This window comes from Chelonia mydas, chromosome 5, assembly GCF_015237465.2.
Source record: "Chelonia mydas isolate rCheMyd1 chromosome 5, rCheMyd1.pri.v2, whole genome shotgun sequence".
In the NCBI taxonomy this organism is placed as follows: domain Eukaryota; kingdom Metazoa; phylum Chordata; order Testudines; family Cheloniidae; genus Chelonia; species Chelonia mydas.
This window is the reverse complement of record NC_051245.2, coordinates 8,543,193-8,560,005: the sequence shown is the minus strand read 5'-3', so window position 1 is coordinate 8,560,005 and position 16,813 is coordinate 8,543,193.

Sequence of the window (16,813 nt, the reverse complement as noted above, 5' to 3'; positions counted from 1 at the left end):
AAAGTTCTGACAGCTGCAGTCTCCATTGTGGGAATTAAGCAGCTGGAAAAAGGTAGAGGGTCTTTCTGTATCAAGTGGCTTGTCATGGGACAAGTTGAGCCTGTGAGACGAGTTCAAGCCCAAGTTCCCACCTGTGCTGGGTTTCTTTCCTTATTAGGAAACTTTGTGGGGAAGGATCATATGACTACGGTTCCCCTGGCAGGAGGTATTTAAAAGGCAGTCTGTCAATATTTAACCGTGAGAGTAATTTAACCTTGGAAAAATTTACCAAGGATCGTTGTGGATTTCCCATCACTGGCAATTTTTTTAAATCAAGATTGGCTGTTTGCTTGGAGACATCTGCTCTCGGAATGATTTTAGGGAACCTGGTTATCTAGGCGGTCAGATTGAGGATCACAGTGGTCCCTTTTCAAGTTGCAGTGGGGGAGGTTTAGGTTGGATATTAGGAAAAACTTTTTCACTAGGAGGGTGGTGAAACACTGGAATGCGTTACCTAGGGAGGTGGTAGAATCTCCTTCCTTGGAAGTTTTTAAGGTCAGGCTTGACAAAGCCCTGGCTGGGATGATTTGATTGGGGATTGGTCCTGCTTTGAGCAGGGGGTTGGACGAGATGACCTCCAGAGGTCCCTTCCAACCCTGATATTCTATGATTCTATGATTCTGGATTTGGAGTCTTTGAATTGATGGTTGGTCTGCGAGAGACCAGGATTGAGGGAAGAGTGCGGCTGTGCCACAGGTGGTGGAGGAAGTGGAAGTGGAAGGCAACGGGCCTATGAGGGGCTTCAACTCTAGAGGCCAGAGCAGGGACTGGGATCTAGCTTATTGTAAAAGGGGAGATGCAAAACCGTGTTGAAGGGGAAAGGACTGCAAAGCCATAGGGAAGGACCAAGAGGTCCTGGTGATCCTTGATACAAGGATGAATGGTTGAATCCATTTTGTCTGGTGAAAATAAATGAAACCCCGGTAGGGAAAGCTTTGTGTTGAACGGCAATAGTCCCTCCTTAGTGAGTTGACCCCATGGCACGGTCATCCAGACAGACAAAGTATAGTGAGCATGCGTCAGGTCTCAATAAAAAAATTCCCTATGGATTCAGTACAACCACGACTTGTCTCTTCCCTACCACAAGGGATGTTAAAAGCTTGGTTTGTCCATTCTGGTTTCATTCTGCTCAGTGCAGGGGGGGAAACCCAGCCACCTAATGCTCTGCTATTTTTAGCTCTGCTGGTACCCCAGCTTATTTTAGAACAAACCGAGGGCTTCTCTAATTTACACTCGAGCTTCAACAAGCCCCGTTCCCCACTTCCTCATAGTCACCCTGGGTGGCCCCAATGCTGGGAGGAGGTGGGACAGAGGTGTGATAGAATCAATTTGCTGACTTTATTCTGTCCCTGAAGCCCCTTTATTGAGGGACCTTTTTACACAGGGTTCAGTTCCACTCTCTATTTGGCCCCTTTTTGCTACTGCAGCAATATAAAAATGTAGCTGGCAATCGTGCCTTATCCCTCTCTGGGCCACTGGGATGCGGCTCTTTGGAGGTATTAAAAGGGCTGAAGTGAGGGATGAAATGAAACAAGGAGCACACAGAGAAAGACAAGGAATATAAAAAGGGAGAAAGGATAAAGTGATTTTGAAGGGGACTAATAAAGTATGTGTCACACTGCTGATTGCTTTTTTCTTTTCTTTTTTTGGCTTAAACTGCTTCCAGTTTGCTGCTGTCTGATTTGCCAGCAAAAGAAATGTGCTGAAAATCTCTGTTAGCATCCTATTAAATAGGTGAAGTTTTAACTGCGTTTCAGCCTGTTATAAATTTGAAGTAATGAAATATAAAAGTAAATATTTTTGCCAGTCTTGTCTGCCTTTTGCAGTCCTTCTACGCTCTGGAGACACAAAATCTGCTGGCTCTGGATTAGATCCATTTGAAATTGCCAACAGATTCTCTCTTATGAATCTTCAAGCATTTGAGTCAGGTTGGACAGGAAAAACGTCCATCTGTACCATCCCTGATGGATGTAGCAAAGCTTGGAATGCATTCACAGTACTGGAGCAGCAATCAAGGGATCAGAGAACAAATAGATATGCTGGGCTTTTTTTTAACACAGGGTGGATCTTCTCTGCATTTCTCTTAACAAATACAGTGAAGTCACATCACAAACCTCAGCAGATGGGATGCTCGGGGGTTAATTTTTAAAGCAAGTGTGTATGGGGGATTTAATCAATCAACTTCCTTGATGTAAGTGGGAGTCAGGCAGCTAAAAACCTGCACAATGCTTTAAAAAGATACCTTAAATGTCACCCATGCTGTATTAAGGCTGCTACAGGAGGAAACTGTCGATACCTAATCTTAGGCATATCACTGTAGCAGTATCTAGCAACAGTACCTTTTGTGGGAATTATATTTCTATCAAGCCTATGTTGCCTGACTGCAAACAGTTAAAGTAGTTGAAATTTTTCAAAAAAAAATCATGCCTTTATCTTTCCTCACCATTGACAACTGTGCCCGATTGATGTAAGATGTTACCAAACCACAACTGTCCAGTCACTGTCTATCCTGTTTTGCACTCACTTTGTATGGGTGTACACGACTGCACAAAGTAGATGGCAGGGCATGATCAGGCATCACATCAGCTCTAAAGTTATTTAGGGCAAGACTATACTTGTTAACTGAAATGCAAGGAAGATCCATTATTTGTATCCTAGCTACTGTTGCTTCATAAAGTAGCACTAAACAGGTGTAATATAGTGATAGTTGAAACCTCAAGTCTCTATTTTGATCAGCACTCAAACTTTTGTCCAAACTATCTATACCTCTTGGTCTATAAATCGGGCTGGGAATCTCATGAGAATAGGCTTTGCGATAAGATTGCAGGTTCTTCATAAGAACAGCCATACAGGGTCAGACCAATGGTCCATCTAACCCAGGATCCTGTCTTCCAACAGTGGCCAGGGCCAGATGCTTCAGAACAAGGCAATTACTGAGTGATTGATCCCAGTCCCTAACTTTTTTGTTTGTTTATTCTGTAGGACAAAGCATCCTAAAAATTGAAATTCAGAAATGTTTAAAGGATTTGTTTTAACATTTTGAATGCAAATGAAACATTTCTGCCTTTCCTGAATCATATTGTTTTATTTTGATTTATCACTGAATCAAAATATTTTGTATCAATTTGGTTCAACATTAATTCGTGTCTCCCCTGGAACAGCAGATTTGTTTTATGGTGGTTGTAGTTCAAGTGCTTTCTGCCCCCATTTTCCTTTACGGGCCAGGCTTCCTGGCTGAATTATATCTTCCATAATGCAGAACGATAATTTTACTCCCATGATACATTATGGCTGTTCAACCAGAGCTAAGACCAGAGTGCATCATGGGAGATGTAGTCCAGCCAGGAAAACCTGCCCCTGAGAAGAGAATGGGGACACGTGACATTGGACTACAACTCCCTTGCAGCACTGCATCAGCTAAATCAGACATAGACAATGTGAAGATGACCTTCAATTAAATGTTTCAATTCAGTTCAACAAAATTGAAATATTTTGATTATGTTCAACCTAACCAAAAATGAAAGATTTAATTTAGATTTTCCATGGGGAAAATCTAACAGTTTTGACAGAAAAATAGCATTTTTGTGGAAACTGCATTTTCCACTGGGGGGTAGGGGGAGGACATGTTGGCAGAATGTTCCTGAGCAGCTCTGATGATAGACAGATGGATGGATGTTCATTTTATTCTATGTGATTCTTACTGGTATCTTTAGCCAAACAAGTGAATCTGGGAGAGAAAATCTGGGAACAATTTTTGCTGGCTAGATGAAAACACATCTACAAGACACACTGGTATTAAGTAAGAAGCTTGAGCATCCCAATAAAAGAAATATGACCTTGGGGACACCTCCAATAGTTCAATTGGCAGATCCCATGCTGTTTGATATTTAATTATTATTGTTATTAAAGATACACCTCCCAGCTAAGCAGCATGGTCAGCCATATAGGAGACACCTTGGATTTGTCTGCCATATTGGATAAGACTGTTGGGGCCACTAAGATCTTGTATCCTGCCTCTGGCACCAGCCAATATCTGATTAGTTCAAAGGAAGGGCACCTCTCCTCTTTCCCCACACTTAATTCACTGGGTTAACTGTGCAATGCAGCACATGGGTGCATGTGTGTGGGAAAGAGAAAGAGATATGTACTCTGGTCCCTGCAGGCAGTCAGTTTATGCCCTGCAGCTAGTTGCAAACGCAGATGTGAAAGCAAAAATTCTAATTAATTAGGAAACAGAGACAGCTCTCCTTCTGGTTCTTCTTTAATGTTCTTTTTCTCTCTCCCCTTCCCCTTACTCTCCCTGTGCCCTTGGGTGTGTGCATGTGCCCCCATTTGTGCATTCAGAGCACAGAAAAGGCTTCTTGGAATGGTGTAGCATCTTGTTGGCTAAACGAAGAAGACTGTCAGGCTTCATTAGTAAAAATTAACTGTAAATCTCCCTCATTCCCACAGGAGGGCATTTTAAACACTCCATCAGGGCCTGAAGAGGGAGCCTGGATTGGAGTCAAGCAGGAAGCAGCATGAACCTGCAACAAAGCCTGTAAGGTTTTGATTTATTTATATATTTATGTATTTGGCAGCACTGATATCTCCTGTGTTCTGCTTTTCCTGTCCCTTCCTCCTTCCCCTTTTCCCGCTCTCTCAACCTCCTCCTCTTTTCTGCCCCCCCCCCCCCCCGCCCAGTCTCCCTAGTGCCAAAGACCTGTGCAATATCATTTTCCGCATAATGAAATCTAGAGTGACATTAATATAAGTGTAATTTTATAGTGGGGAATGGGCCTAGCTGATCATTTCTACCTGCTGTGTTTTGATGATAGACATTGGGATGTCACCATCTGTGTAATGAAATTTCACCTCCGTAATGGTTCAGATTATCAAACATTCTTCCAAGCTGTCTCGGGGAAAATTCTTTATTTATTTACCAAGAAGGATGGCAAAGTTCTAGTCTCTGGGAAGCGGCTGGGGAAGGGGAAGGAAGAAGGGAAGTGTGTGTGGGGGGGCGGGGGGGGGGGGGTGGGTAAATCAAACAATAGACATGACAAAAAAAAACGCCAACATGCTGGGGCAGAAAACGTGATTGTGTGATCTTTATGCCCAGTGCTATATCCATTTTCTGTTATTTCCCTTAAGACAAGAAAGGATCAGATGCCACAGTCATATACAAAGATAGGGATAGATAATATTTTAAGGCAGCAAGTGAGGACTCTGGACATTTCATGACTCTAGTTTGCCTTTTTCCATGCGTACTCGAACGCCACAGGTGTAAGTCAGGGCTGCATAACACAGGATGGCCAAATCTGCCTTAACATGGATACTAATTCCCCCCTAAATGTCCACTGTGGTGATCAGAGAGTTAGCTGTGTGGCTCCCACTATAGCGAACCAGAGTCATGCAGGTAAAATTTCTGCTAGAGTTGAGAACTGACTCTGGGTGGCCTATTTCTCTTGTTGACTGGGGCACAGGGGTTGGTAGAAGGAACCCCTTGGATTTTCCTCTCCACTCTGCTCTTTCCTTCGTCCCTCAAAGGCCTCACACCGCCTTCTCTGAGACAGGGCTGAATGCAGCATCTGCCCAGGCCCATCAGCTGCATCATCACTTGGCCAAAGGGGATTATTAAAGAGTGAGCCTAAGTTCTCTCTTTCCTCCTCTACACCCACAGCACTGCAGACTGAATGTTTGATACCCTGGGTAAGGGACAGCTGTGCCCCAGGTTCCCAATGCTGAGTGGGGCAGAAAAGTCTCTTTGTTCTGCAGCAGTGCTCATCAATTGCAGCTGCTTCTGAATGATCCTCGGTCCCCTACTGGAGTTATCTCCCTAGCTGTTCATTAAAGTGCCAATGGACTCCCGGAAGCCATGCTACAGCTGATAGGGAACTCCTTCGGTAGGATGTGCCTTAGATATTCTGGGGCCCTGGAGCCGCTGTGCCCCTGGATTCTTCCCCAAGAAGGCAGAAGCGCCACACTGTTAATAGCATTTAATGAGGGTGCAGTTACATATATTCTGAATGAAGGAGTGTTTCCCATGCTTTGATTTTTCTGACCCAGGTGTGTTGTGATGATTGAAGGTACCGTTGAAGGTACCTGGATTTGAATCCTGTGCACTGTGCAGCCACTAGGCCACTTACTGAGTCCCACCTTAGATGTCTACCCCTTAGAGCTCTGTAGAGCTGAGATGTCTTACATTCTGAGCACCTGCTCCACAGGCACAAGCAGGTAAACATTCTCAACAAGTCACTCTAATAGGATGGCATGAAGCTTGCTTCCACTTTATGAGACCCTTGCTAGAGACCACAGGTGCCAAGAGAGAGGGAGTCATAACATGTCAATAGGTAGGCAGGTGATGATCTGAGATTACCAAGAGTTATGCAATACATGCTCTTTTTACCATTGTTGTGTCCTCCCATCCTACCCCGCATCCCAACCTTCTGTATCCTTCTTCCACATCCTAAACCATGAGTGGGAAATGCATTTTTATGCATTTATTTGTACAGCACCTAGCACAATAGGGATCTGAATCTTGTTTGGGGCCTCTTGGTGCCACCATAATACAAATAATAAATGCCATAATAAACTGCAATGGCTGCTTCTTCCAGAACAGTCTTTCTTCCATGCTGACAGGGCTGATTTGCCTTCACATATAAGCCTCCAGGACACTGACCGGATGGGGAGAAGGTGATGACTCTTAGAAAAGGTTCACATCCATGCCTCTAATTTCTAAAGTTCTGCTCATTAGAAAGAAAATCGAAGTAGCAGGCCTTAAAATGTTTCACTCTGGGGCACTGGCTCTGTATGCTAATAAATGGCCCTGTCATGATCTGATGCTGTGTGGCCACCTATGTGAGCTGAGCTGCTGGCCTAAGTCTGCCCTGTCTTCATTTCCCATAGCTTTCAGTCTAGCATCTCTCGTGTGTGCAGCTGTGAGGCTTTATTCATGCCTATGTTTGTGCAGACATACAACATTTTCCTGGGCACTGCCCATGATCTCCCTGGACTCCTTTATTGAGGAGTGGGGGGTTGTCTGGGGTCCTCTACTCCCTCTCTCCCTCTAGATCCCTCATTGTGATCCTGTGACCTGGAACCCTGTCTTTTCCCCCCTTATTTTTTGTCATTATCTGTTGATTATCTGTTGATTATCTGTGGCCCCTCTCCTCACCTGAGTGACCCTCCTTTGCCTTGGTGCTCACCAATCTGTTATACTCTAAGCCTGCATCTATCTTGGTTGTGACTGTGGACCTATTTTCCTTGCCCTTGTTTGTTCCACTAGGCACCAACTACTTAGTCCCTAGACAGCTTCTCAGACCAGAAATGTGTGTCCATGATTTTCTGCTCAGTGTCCTCTTTTCTTACCCATCTGAAGCCAGTCTGCAATTTGTTAGGTGTCCCCCATGTTCCATTGACCCCATTTTCTTTTTGGACTCTTCTCTCTGACTAGTGGGGTTTAGCCCATTGTGTCCTTGGGGAAGTGGAGGGGCACCTCTTTTAGGAGCCCTGTCTGCTGCAGTCAAATAGCTCTTCTTGATTCCTTTGTCGCACCTCCCCTCTGATTCTGAGATATAGGCATCTGTCAAATCTTGCGGGGATTTGGGGAATTTTATAGGGCCTCCATGTCCCTACAAGGTCAAACAGGTCCGCATCATTCTTTACCTCTTGGAAACAAAGATTTGCTTGCTGTAAAGTCAAAGGCCAGCTGCTCTTCTAATGAATTAATTAATACTTAGGCAATTGCTTATCCAGTGCTGGGTGGGGGGGGGGGGATCTTTAAGTTTTTCAGCAAATCCTAAGTTTTAGGAAAATAATTACCCGAGTTAAAAAAAAAAAAGCTTACTAAATTGAGTAATTCTTCCCTAGACATTTTTCAGACTCATGATTTTTTATCTAGTTCTGGATAATTATATTGTTAGTAATTAGTGATAAATGTTAGTAATTTTATTTTATGGAGAACAATTGAGAATGTGTGCACACTTCTGTGACATATACATTGATTGAAAGCTCACTCCTGAATGATGAATGGATGGATGAAATTCATTCCTGCCTCAGGGAACCAGCACCAGGCTTAAGCAGGACCTAAGTTATGCAAAGATCTGGTGCTGGTCATCTGGGGCAGTAGTGAATTCCATCCAGTGCAGGATCAAATTGCAGCAGGCAAGTGGAGGACCCTTCACCCTAATGTCACCACCACCAAGTGCCCAGCCACAACTGCAGGCAGAGGACAGCCTGACTCAGAGACTCTGCTGCTTGCCAGGAGCTAGGAGTCACGATGTGACAGACAGACTGCCCAGACTCATCAAGCCCTCAGATCGCTACCCCTTCCTGCTTCTCCACGTGGGCACCAATGATACTGCAGAGAATGAACTTGAGCGGATCACTTCAGACTACGTGGCTCTGGGAAGAAGGATAAAGGAGTTTGATGTGCAAGTGGTGTTCTCATCCATTGTCCTCATGGAAGGAAAAGGCCTGGGTAGAGACCGTCGAATCGTGGAAGTCAACGAATGGCTACACAGGTGGTGTCGGAGAGAAGGCTTTGGATTCTTTGACCGTGGGATGGTGTTCCAAGAAGGAGGAGTGCTAGGCAGAAACGGGCTCCAGCTAACAAAGAGAGGGAAGAGCATCTTCAGAAGCAGGCTGGCTAACCTAATGAGGAGGGCTTTAAACTAGGTTCACTGGGGGAAGGAGACCAAAGCCCTGAGGTAAGTGGGGACGTGGGATACCGGGAGGAAGCACGAGCAGGAGAGCGCAAGAGGGGAGGGCTCCTGCCTCATACTAAGAAAGCAGGACAAAAAGCAAGTTATCTCAAGTGCCTATACACAAATGCAAGAAGCCTGGGAAACAAGAAGGGAGAACTGGAAGTCCTGGCACAGTCAAGGAATTATGATGTGATTGGAATAACAGCAACTTGGTGGGATAACTCACATGACTGGAGTACTGTCATGGATGGATATAAACTGTTCAGGAAGGACAGGCAGGGCAGAAAAGGTGGGGGAGTTGCATTGTATGTAAGGGAGCAGTATGACTGCTCAGAGCTCAAGTATGAAACTGCAGAAAAACCTGAGAGTCTCTGGATTAAGTTTAGAAGTGTGAGCAACAAGGGTGATATCATGGTGGGAGTCTGCTATAGACCACCGGACTGGGGGGATGAGGTGGACGAGGCTTTCTTCCGGCAACTAACAGAAGTTACTAGATCACAGGCCCTGGTTCTCATGGGAGACTTCAATCACCCTGATATCTGCTGGGAGAGCAATACCACGGTGCACAGACAATCCAGGAAGTTTTTGGAAAGTGTAGGGGACAATTTCCTGGTGCAAGTGCTGGAGGAAACAACTAGGGGCAGAACTCTTCTTGACCTGCGGCTAACAAACTGGGAAGAATTAGTAGGGGAAGCAAAAGTGGATGGGAACCTGGGAGGCAGTGACCATGAGATGGTCGAGTTCAGGATCCTGACACAAGGAAGAAAGGAGAGCAGCAGAATACGGACCTGAACTTCAGAAAAGCAGACTTTGACAACCTCAGGGAACTGATGGGCAGGATCCCCTGGGAGAATAACATGAGGGGGAAAGGAGTCCAGGAGAGCTGGCTGTATTTTAAAGAATCCTTATTGAGGTTACAGGGACAAACCATCCCGATGTGTAGAAAGAATTGTAAATATGGCAGGCGACCAGCTTGGCTTAACAGTGAAATCCTTGCTGATCTTAAACACAAAAAAGAAGCTTACAAGAAGTGGAAGATTGGACAAATGACCAGGGAGAAGTATAAAAATATTGCTCGGGCATGCAGGAGTGAAATCAGGAAGGTCAAATCACACCTGGAGTTGCAGCTAGCAACAGATGTTCAGAGTAACAAGAAGAGTAACAAGAAGGTATGTTAGCAACAAGAAGAAAGTCAAGGAAAGTGTGGGCCCCTTACTGAATGAGGGAGGCAACCTAGTGACAGAGGATGTGGAAAAAGCTAATGTACTCAATGCCTTTTTTGCCTCTGTCTTCATGAACAAGGTCAGCTCCCAGACTGCTGCCCTGGGCAGCACAGCATGGGGAGGAGGTGACCAGCCCTCTGTGAAGAAAGAAGTGGTTCAGGTCTATTTAGAAAAGCTGGATGAGCACAAGTCCATGGGGCTGGATGTGCTGCATCCGAGAGTGCTAAAGGAGTTGGCGGATGTGATTGCAGAGCCATTGGCCATTATCTTTGAAAACTCATGGCAATCGGGGGAGGTCCCGGACGACTGGAAAAAGGCTAATGTAGTGCCCATCTTTAAAAAAGGGAAGAAGGAGGGTCCTGGGAACTACAGGCCAGTCAGCCTCACCACAGTCCCTGGAAAAATCATGGAGCAGGTCCTCAAGGAATCCATTCTGAAGCACTTAGAGGAGAGGAAAGTGATCAGGAACAGTCAGCATAGATTCACCAAGGGCAAGTCATGCCTGACTAATATAATTGCCTTCTATGATGAGATAACTGGCACTGTGGATGAGGGGAAAGCAGTGGATGTGTTGTTCCTTGACTTTAGCTAAGCTTTTGACATGGTCTCCCACAGTATTCTTGCAAGCAAGTTAAAGAAGTATGGGCTGGATGAATGGACTATAAGGTGGAGAGAAAGCTGGCTAGATTTTCGGGCTCAACCAGTAGTGATCAATGTCTCCATGTCTAGTTGGCAGCCGGTATCAAGTGGAGTGCCCCAAGGGTCGGTCCTCGGGCCGGTTTTGTTCAATATCTTCATTACTTATCTGGAGGATGGCGTGGATTGCACCCTCAGCAAGTTTGCAGATGACAGTAAACTTGGAGGAGAGGTAGATATGCTGGAGGGTAGGGATAGGATACAGAGGGCCCTAGACAAATTAGGGGATTGGGCCAAAAGAAATCTGATGAGGTTCAACAAGGACAAGTACAGAATCCTGCACTTAGGACCGAAGAATCCCATGCACAGCTACAGACTAGGGACCGAATGGCTAGGCAGCAGTTCTGCAGAAAAGGACCTAGGGGTTACAGTGGACGAGAAGATGGATATGAGTCAACAGTGTGCCGTTGTTGCCAAGAAGGCCAATGGCATTTTGGGATGTATAAGTAGGGGCATTGCCAGCAGATCGAGGGATGTGATCGTTCCTCTCTATTCGACATTGGTGAGACCTCATCTGGAGTACTGTGTCCAGTTTTGGGCCCCACACTACAAGGAGGATGTGGAAAAATTGGAAAGAGTCCAGCAGAGGGCAACAAAAATGATTAGGGGACTGGAACACATGACTTATGAGGAGAGGCTAAGGGAACTGGGATTGTTTAATCTGCGGAAGAGAAGAATGAGGGGGATTTGATAGCTGCTTTCAACTACCTGAAAGGGGGTTCCAAAGGGGATGTATGTAGACTGTTCTCAGTGGTAGCAGATGACAGAACAAGGGGTAATGGTCTCAAGTTGCAGTGGTTGAAATTTAGGTTGGATATTAGGAAAAACTTTTTCACTAGGAGGGTGGTGAAACACTGGAATGCGTTACCTAGGGAGGTGGTAGAATCTCCTTCCTTAGAAGTTTTTTAAGGTCAGGCTTGAGAAAGCCCTGGCTGGGGTGATTTAGTTGGGGATTGTTCCTGCTTTGAGCAGGGGTTGGACAAGATGACCTCCTGAGGTCCCTTCCAACCCTGGTATTCTATGACTCTATGAGACAACAAAACTAGTTTTAGTTTTAGCTGTGAGTTTAAGACCTGCAGGAGAAGCAGACCAGCTCGGGGAGTCTCTGATTAATTCCCCACCAACAGAGTCTTTGAATGGCTGGGGGATTTAGTGCATGGGTCAAACAGTCCCAGCCCTGCAGAGACTAGTGTTCAGAGTGGCAGAGATCCAACCTGGTGCTGGCTGCTAAGAACCAGCTGAGACCTCCACTCCAATCCAGACCAGGGAGCCAGAAAAGGATCCTGCCCCACCCAGGGGCAAAGACACCGTAAGACATCAGATGTTCACAGTGCTGCAGCACTCGTCTCTGGACAAAACCTCTGCTCCTTCCCTGCCAGGGAAGGTTCCTGGAGCTGGGGGTTGGGAAGCAGTTTGAGTGTTGGGAGGTGGGAAATTTGTTGATTTTTTTTAGTATTTATGAGTTAAATCTAACCCTTTCCTTCCCCGGATCCTATTTTCCTGCTCCCAATAAAGTTCTCCTTTGTTATACTGTTATTTTGGGGTGTGACATTCTGTTCCTGGGGGTTGTGTTGATGTCCTTTGTTTTTGTGTGCTGGGTTTTCTACTCCTTGCCAACAGTGGAAGCATTATTCATTTTCTCAAGGGATAGAACCCCTTGTGGCTTGCGTGGAGTGAGGAGTCACCTTGGGTGGAGACACCGGGCATCACAAAAAAGAACCCAGGAACCCAACCCATGTGAGGAGAGAAGAGAAATGAAATGAAATGAAATTAATGGGCAACAGTTTTAAAACAAATAAAAGGAAGTTCTTCTTCACACAAAAAGAAAAGGAGTACTTGTGGCACCTTGGAGACTAACAAATTTATTTGAGCATAAGCTTTTGTGAGCTACACCTCACTTCACCGGATGCATACAGTGGAAAATACAGTGGGAAGATTTTATATACACAGAGAAAATGAAACAATGGGTGTTACCATACAGACTGTAACAAGAGTGATCAGGTAAGGTGAGCTATTACCAGCAGGAGAGCAGGGGGGAAGGAACCTTCTGTAGTGATAATAAAGGTGGGCCATTTTCAGCAGTTGATAAGAACGTCTGAGGAACAGTGTGTGTGTGGGGGGGGAATAAACAAGGAGAAATAGTTTTACTTTGTGTAATGACACATCCACTCCCAGTCTCTATTCAAGCCTAAGTTAACTGTATCCAGTTTGCAAATTATTTCCAATTCAGCAGTCTCTCATTGGAGTCTGTTTTTGAAGTTTTTTTTGTTGAAGAATTGCAACTTTTAGGTCTGTAATCGAGTGACCAAAGAGATTGAAGTATTCTCCGACTGGTTTTTGAATGTTATAATTCTTGACATCTGATTTGTGTCCATTTATTCTTTTACAAAGAGACTGTCCAGTTTGGCCAATGTACATGGCAGAGGGGCATTGCTGGCACATGATGGCATATATCACATTGGTAGATATGCAGGTGAACAAGCCTCTGATAGTGTGGCTGATGTGATTAGGCCCTATGATGGTGTCTCCTGAATAGATATGTGGACACAGTTGGCAACGGGCTTTGTTGCAAGGATAGGTTTCTGGGTTAGTGTTTTTGTTGTGTGGTTGCTGGTATTTGCTTCAGGTTGGGGGGCTGTCTGTAAGCAAGGACTGGCCTGTCTCCCAAGATCTGTGAGAGTGATGGGTCGTCCTTCAGGATAGGTTGTAGATCCTTGATGATGCGTTGGAGAGGTTTTAGTTGGGGGCTGAAGGTGATGGCTAGTGGCGTTCTGTTATTTTCTTTGTTGGGCCTGTCCTGTAGTAGGTGACTTCTAGGTACTCTTCTGGCTCTGTCAATCTGTTTCTTCACTTCCGCAGGTGGGTATTGTGTTGTAAGAATGCTTGATAGAGATCTTGTAGGTGTTTGTCTCTGTCTGAGGGGTTGGAGCAAATGCGGTTGCATCGTAGAGCTTGGCTGTAGACAATGGATCGTGTGGTGTGGTCTAGATGAAAGCTGGAGGCATGTAGGTAATTATAGCAGTTAGTAGGTTTCTGGTATAGGGTGGTGTTTATGTGACCATTGCTTATTAGCTCCATAGTTTCCAGGAAGTGGATCTCTTGTGTGGACTGGTCCAGGCTGAGGTTGATGGTGGGATGGAAATTATTGAAATCATGGTGGAATTCCTCAAGGGCTTCTTTTCCATGGGTCCAGATGATGAGCACACAGTCAACCTGGGGAACACCTTGCCTGAGGAGGTTGTGAAGGCTAGGACTATAACGGGGTTTAAAAGAGAACTAGATAAATTCATGGAGATTAAGTCCATTAATGGCTATTAGCCAGGATGAGTAAGGAATGGTGTCCCTAGCCCCTGTTTGTCAGAGAGTGGAGATGGATGGCAGGAGAGAGACCACTTGATCATTACCTGTTAGGTTCACTCCCTCTGGGGCACCTGGCATTGGCCACTGTCAGTAGACATGATACTGGGCTGGATGGACCTTTGGTCTGACCCAGTATGGCCATTCTTATGTCCTTATGTTATGTTCTTATGTTCTTAGAAGCCACTCCAAGCACCAGGCAGGAGATTTGACCACACCTAAGGGGACGTCTACAAAAATATTTATAGAAAATAAATGATGGGATATTCCCAGAGCAGCAACATTTAAAGCCATCAGAAACTGCTTTCAATCTGTATCCCTTCCCCCACACCTTCCTTCGGAATAAATCTGACCCATATTAACTCTGTGTATCATGGCCTGACTCATTACTTACTTCAGTTTGATGCTGGTGTAATTCCACTTAAAGCAATGGAGCAACACACATTTACACAATAGTTACTTTTTAATGTTTGTATTGTAGTAGCACTTGCACGCCTCTGTCCTTTTTTGCCAGGCACTGTGCAAACACGTAGCAAAGAGACCAAAGATCTTACAAGCTATGTATCAATCTAGAGAACATAGGTAGATATAATGCCAGCTGAGGATCTGACCAAACGATTATTGGAGCTATTCCTATGTACAACATCTAAGGACCTGGCCCAGTTATGTTATACTTGTGTAACATGGAGCTATGACAATTTACCCCAGCTGTGGATCTCGTCCAATTGACTTTATTAGAGCAAACAGTGTAATGTGAATTAATATCACTTCCAGATCTGGTCCTGTGGATTCACGCTAGTGTAAAACTTCAGTAACACAGGAGTGAATCAAGCCTATTATTTCACAGGACAAAGTGATCTAATTTCCACTATTAAAAAAAAGAACAAGTTTTGCAGCAGGGGAGATTTAAAATTTATAGATTTTTTTTTCCACTGGTGGGAAAATGACATTTTGTTTTCCCTCAAGTTAAAAAAATAATAAAATAAAATATAGAACACTTGTTGGATTTTGCTTTCATGACAAATTGGCTCTGACAAATCCATGCCACATTACCATCCTTGATTGCTCTGATAGAACTCATTTTCATCTCCTGTTCCTCTAATTACATGAAAATTGCATACTTTTTATGCATGACACATTTTCCAGAGCTTTAGAAAAAGGTTGTGAAGGGGAAAAAAAAAGGAAAACATTTATCAGTTTCTTTTCCCCATTCATAGCGACAATATATCATCTAGCCGGCGATCAATCCAGCTTTATGTCCCACTTTTCTGCCCTATTGTTGTAACCAAAAAGGGAACTGGATGAAAAAATATGTTTTTAGTTTGTTTGCTTGTTTTTTCGTAATGCTTAAGAATGGAGATTTGAGATGCACTTGTCATTGGTCTCTTTTTCTCTTCTCCTTCCCCCGCAAGCTTTCCATCATTTCAATTTCCAAAGCCTAGATGAATGATACAAAGCAGGACTAAGTGGAATGGAAAAGACTAACTTTGAACAATTGTGTTTCTCATTCTGTTCCCCCCTTCCTCATGTTGCACTGAAGATTTATTTTAATAGTCAGATGAAAAGTGGAAATCACAGGCACTGCTGTAGCGCATTAAAAAGTGCATATAGAGAATAAATCAATTACAAGTACTGGGAGAAATTAGATGCCATCTTTGGGTTTTTTAGTTGTTTGTTTTTGCAGTGAAAAGCTGAAAAAAAAAGAAAAATAACTAAGAATAATTGTAGCGAGACTGTATTTAACCTGAATGGGATTCTGGCTGATGGACATGTTTTCATCTCCCAAAGGTGATGAGTGATATATATTCTTCCCCTATCTAAGATCATGATCATGAAATCGGTCCCATGCAGCCTGACCCCCATGCAGTGGGTCACAAGTCCTAGGCACCACTCATTCCCACTTAAATATATTTTGAGGATCTATATGATATTTCAGTGGTGCCTAGCTCTTGAGCTGCCCCTTTGCACAGGAGCGAATTTCACTTTTTATAAAGCTGCTCCTCAAGTCTCCTCTTCATCAAATAACTTAAGCACATAATATTGAGTATGCAGATAATCCCATTGATTTCTGGGGGACTACTCATATGCTTAAAGTTAAGCACGTGCTAAAAGTGCCTCACTAAATCAGGGCCTAAAAGACACATTGGATATTCTGTACATTCAGTTCAGCTGCAAACTGAAGCAAAGAATGACATTGGGCTTTCTGTAGGGCTAAACAAATGTAGAACACTGAAAAATACTGTGTTTTTTTTTTCTTTCTTGGCTATCTCAGCACCTGAACAAATTGCAGAGACAAAAGCTTTCCAGACAGACCAAATGAACCTGTATGCCAGTGCTGGCAGACAGTGCAAGCACCTGGATTCAGCCTGACACTTTGGAAAACCTAGTAACCACCTAGCAATGATACTGGTTTTGAGAAGGACGCTTTCATATGGGGGAACGCCTGACTAATGGACAAACCACTGTGTTGATTCAGGCCCAGCATTTTTAAAAGAGAGAGGGAGATAAATTTTCCATAGAATTCAGATCAGTAGAAATGTTTCCATGAATGAAAACAATAATAAATGCCATTCAACAAAGCATTTGGATTCAACGTTCCCCAGCACTGCACAACACAAACATCCCCGTATTCTTTTAGCACTGGGAGAGACAGAAAATGAAACTGACTAGAAACATACTGAAAAAAAGGCATAACTGGCAATTAACAAAGCTCCATGTACAGGGCCACTGAGAACTTCTGAGATCTGTTCTATTCATTGCTTTATTTATATCTCAACATTTAGTAAAAGAACCCAAGCAAGCATCTAGCAGTAT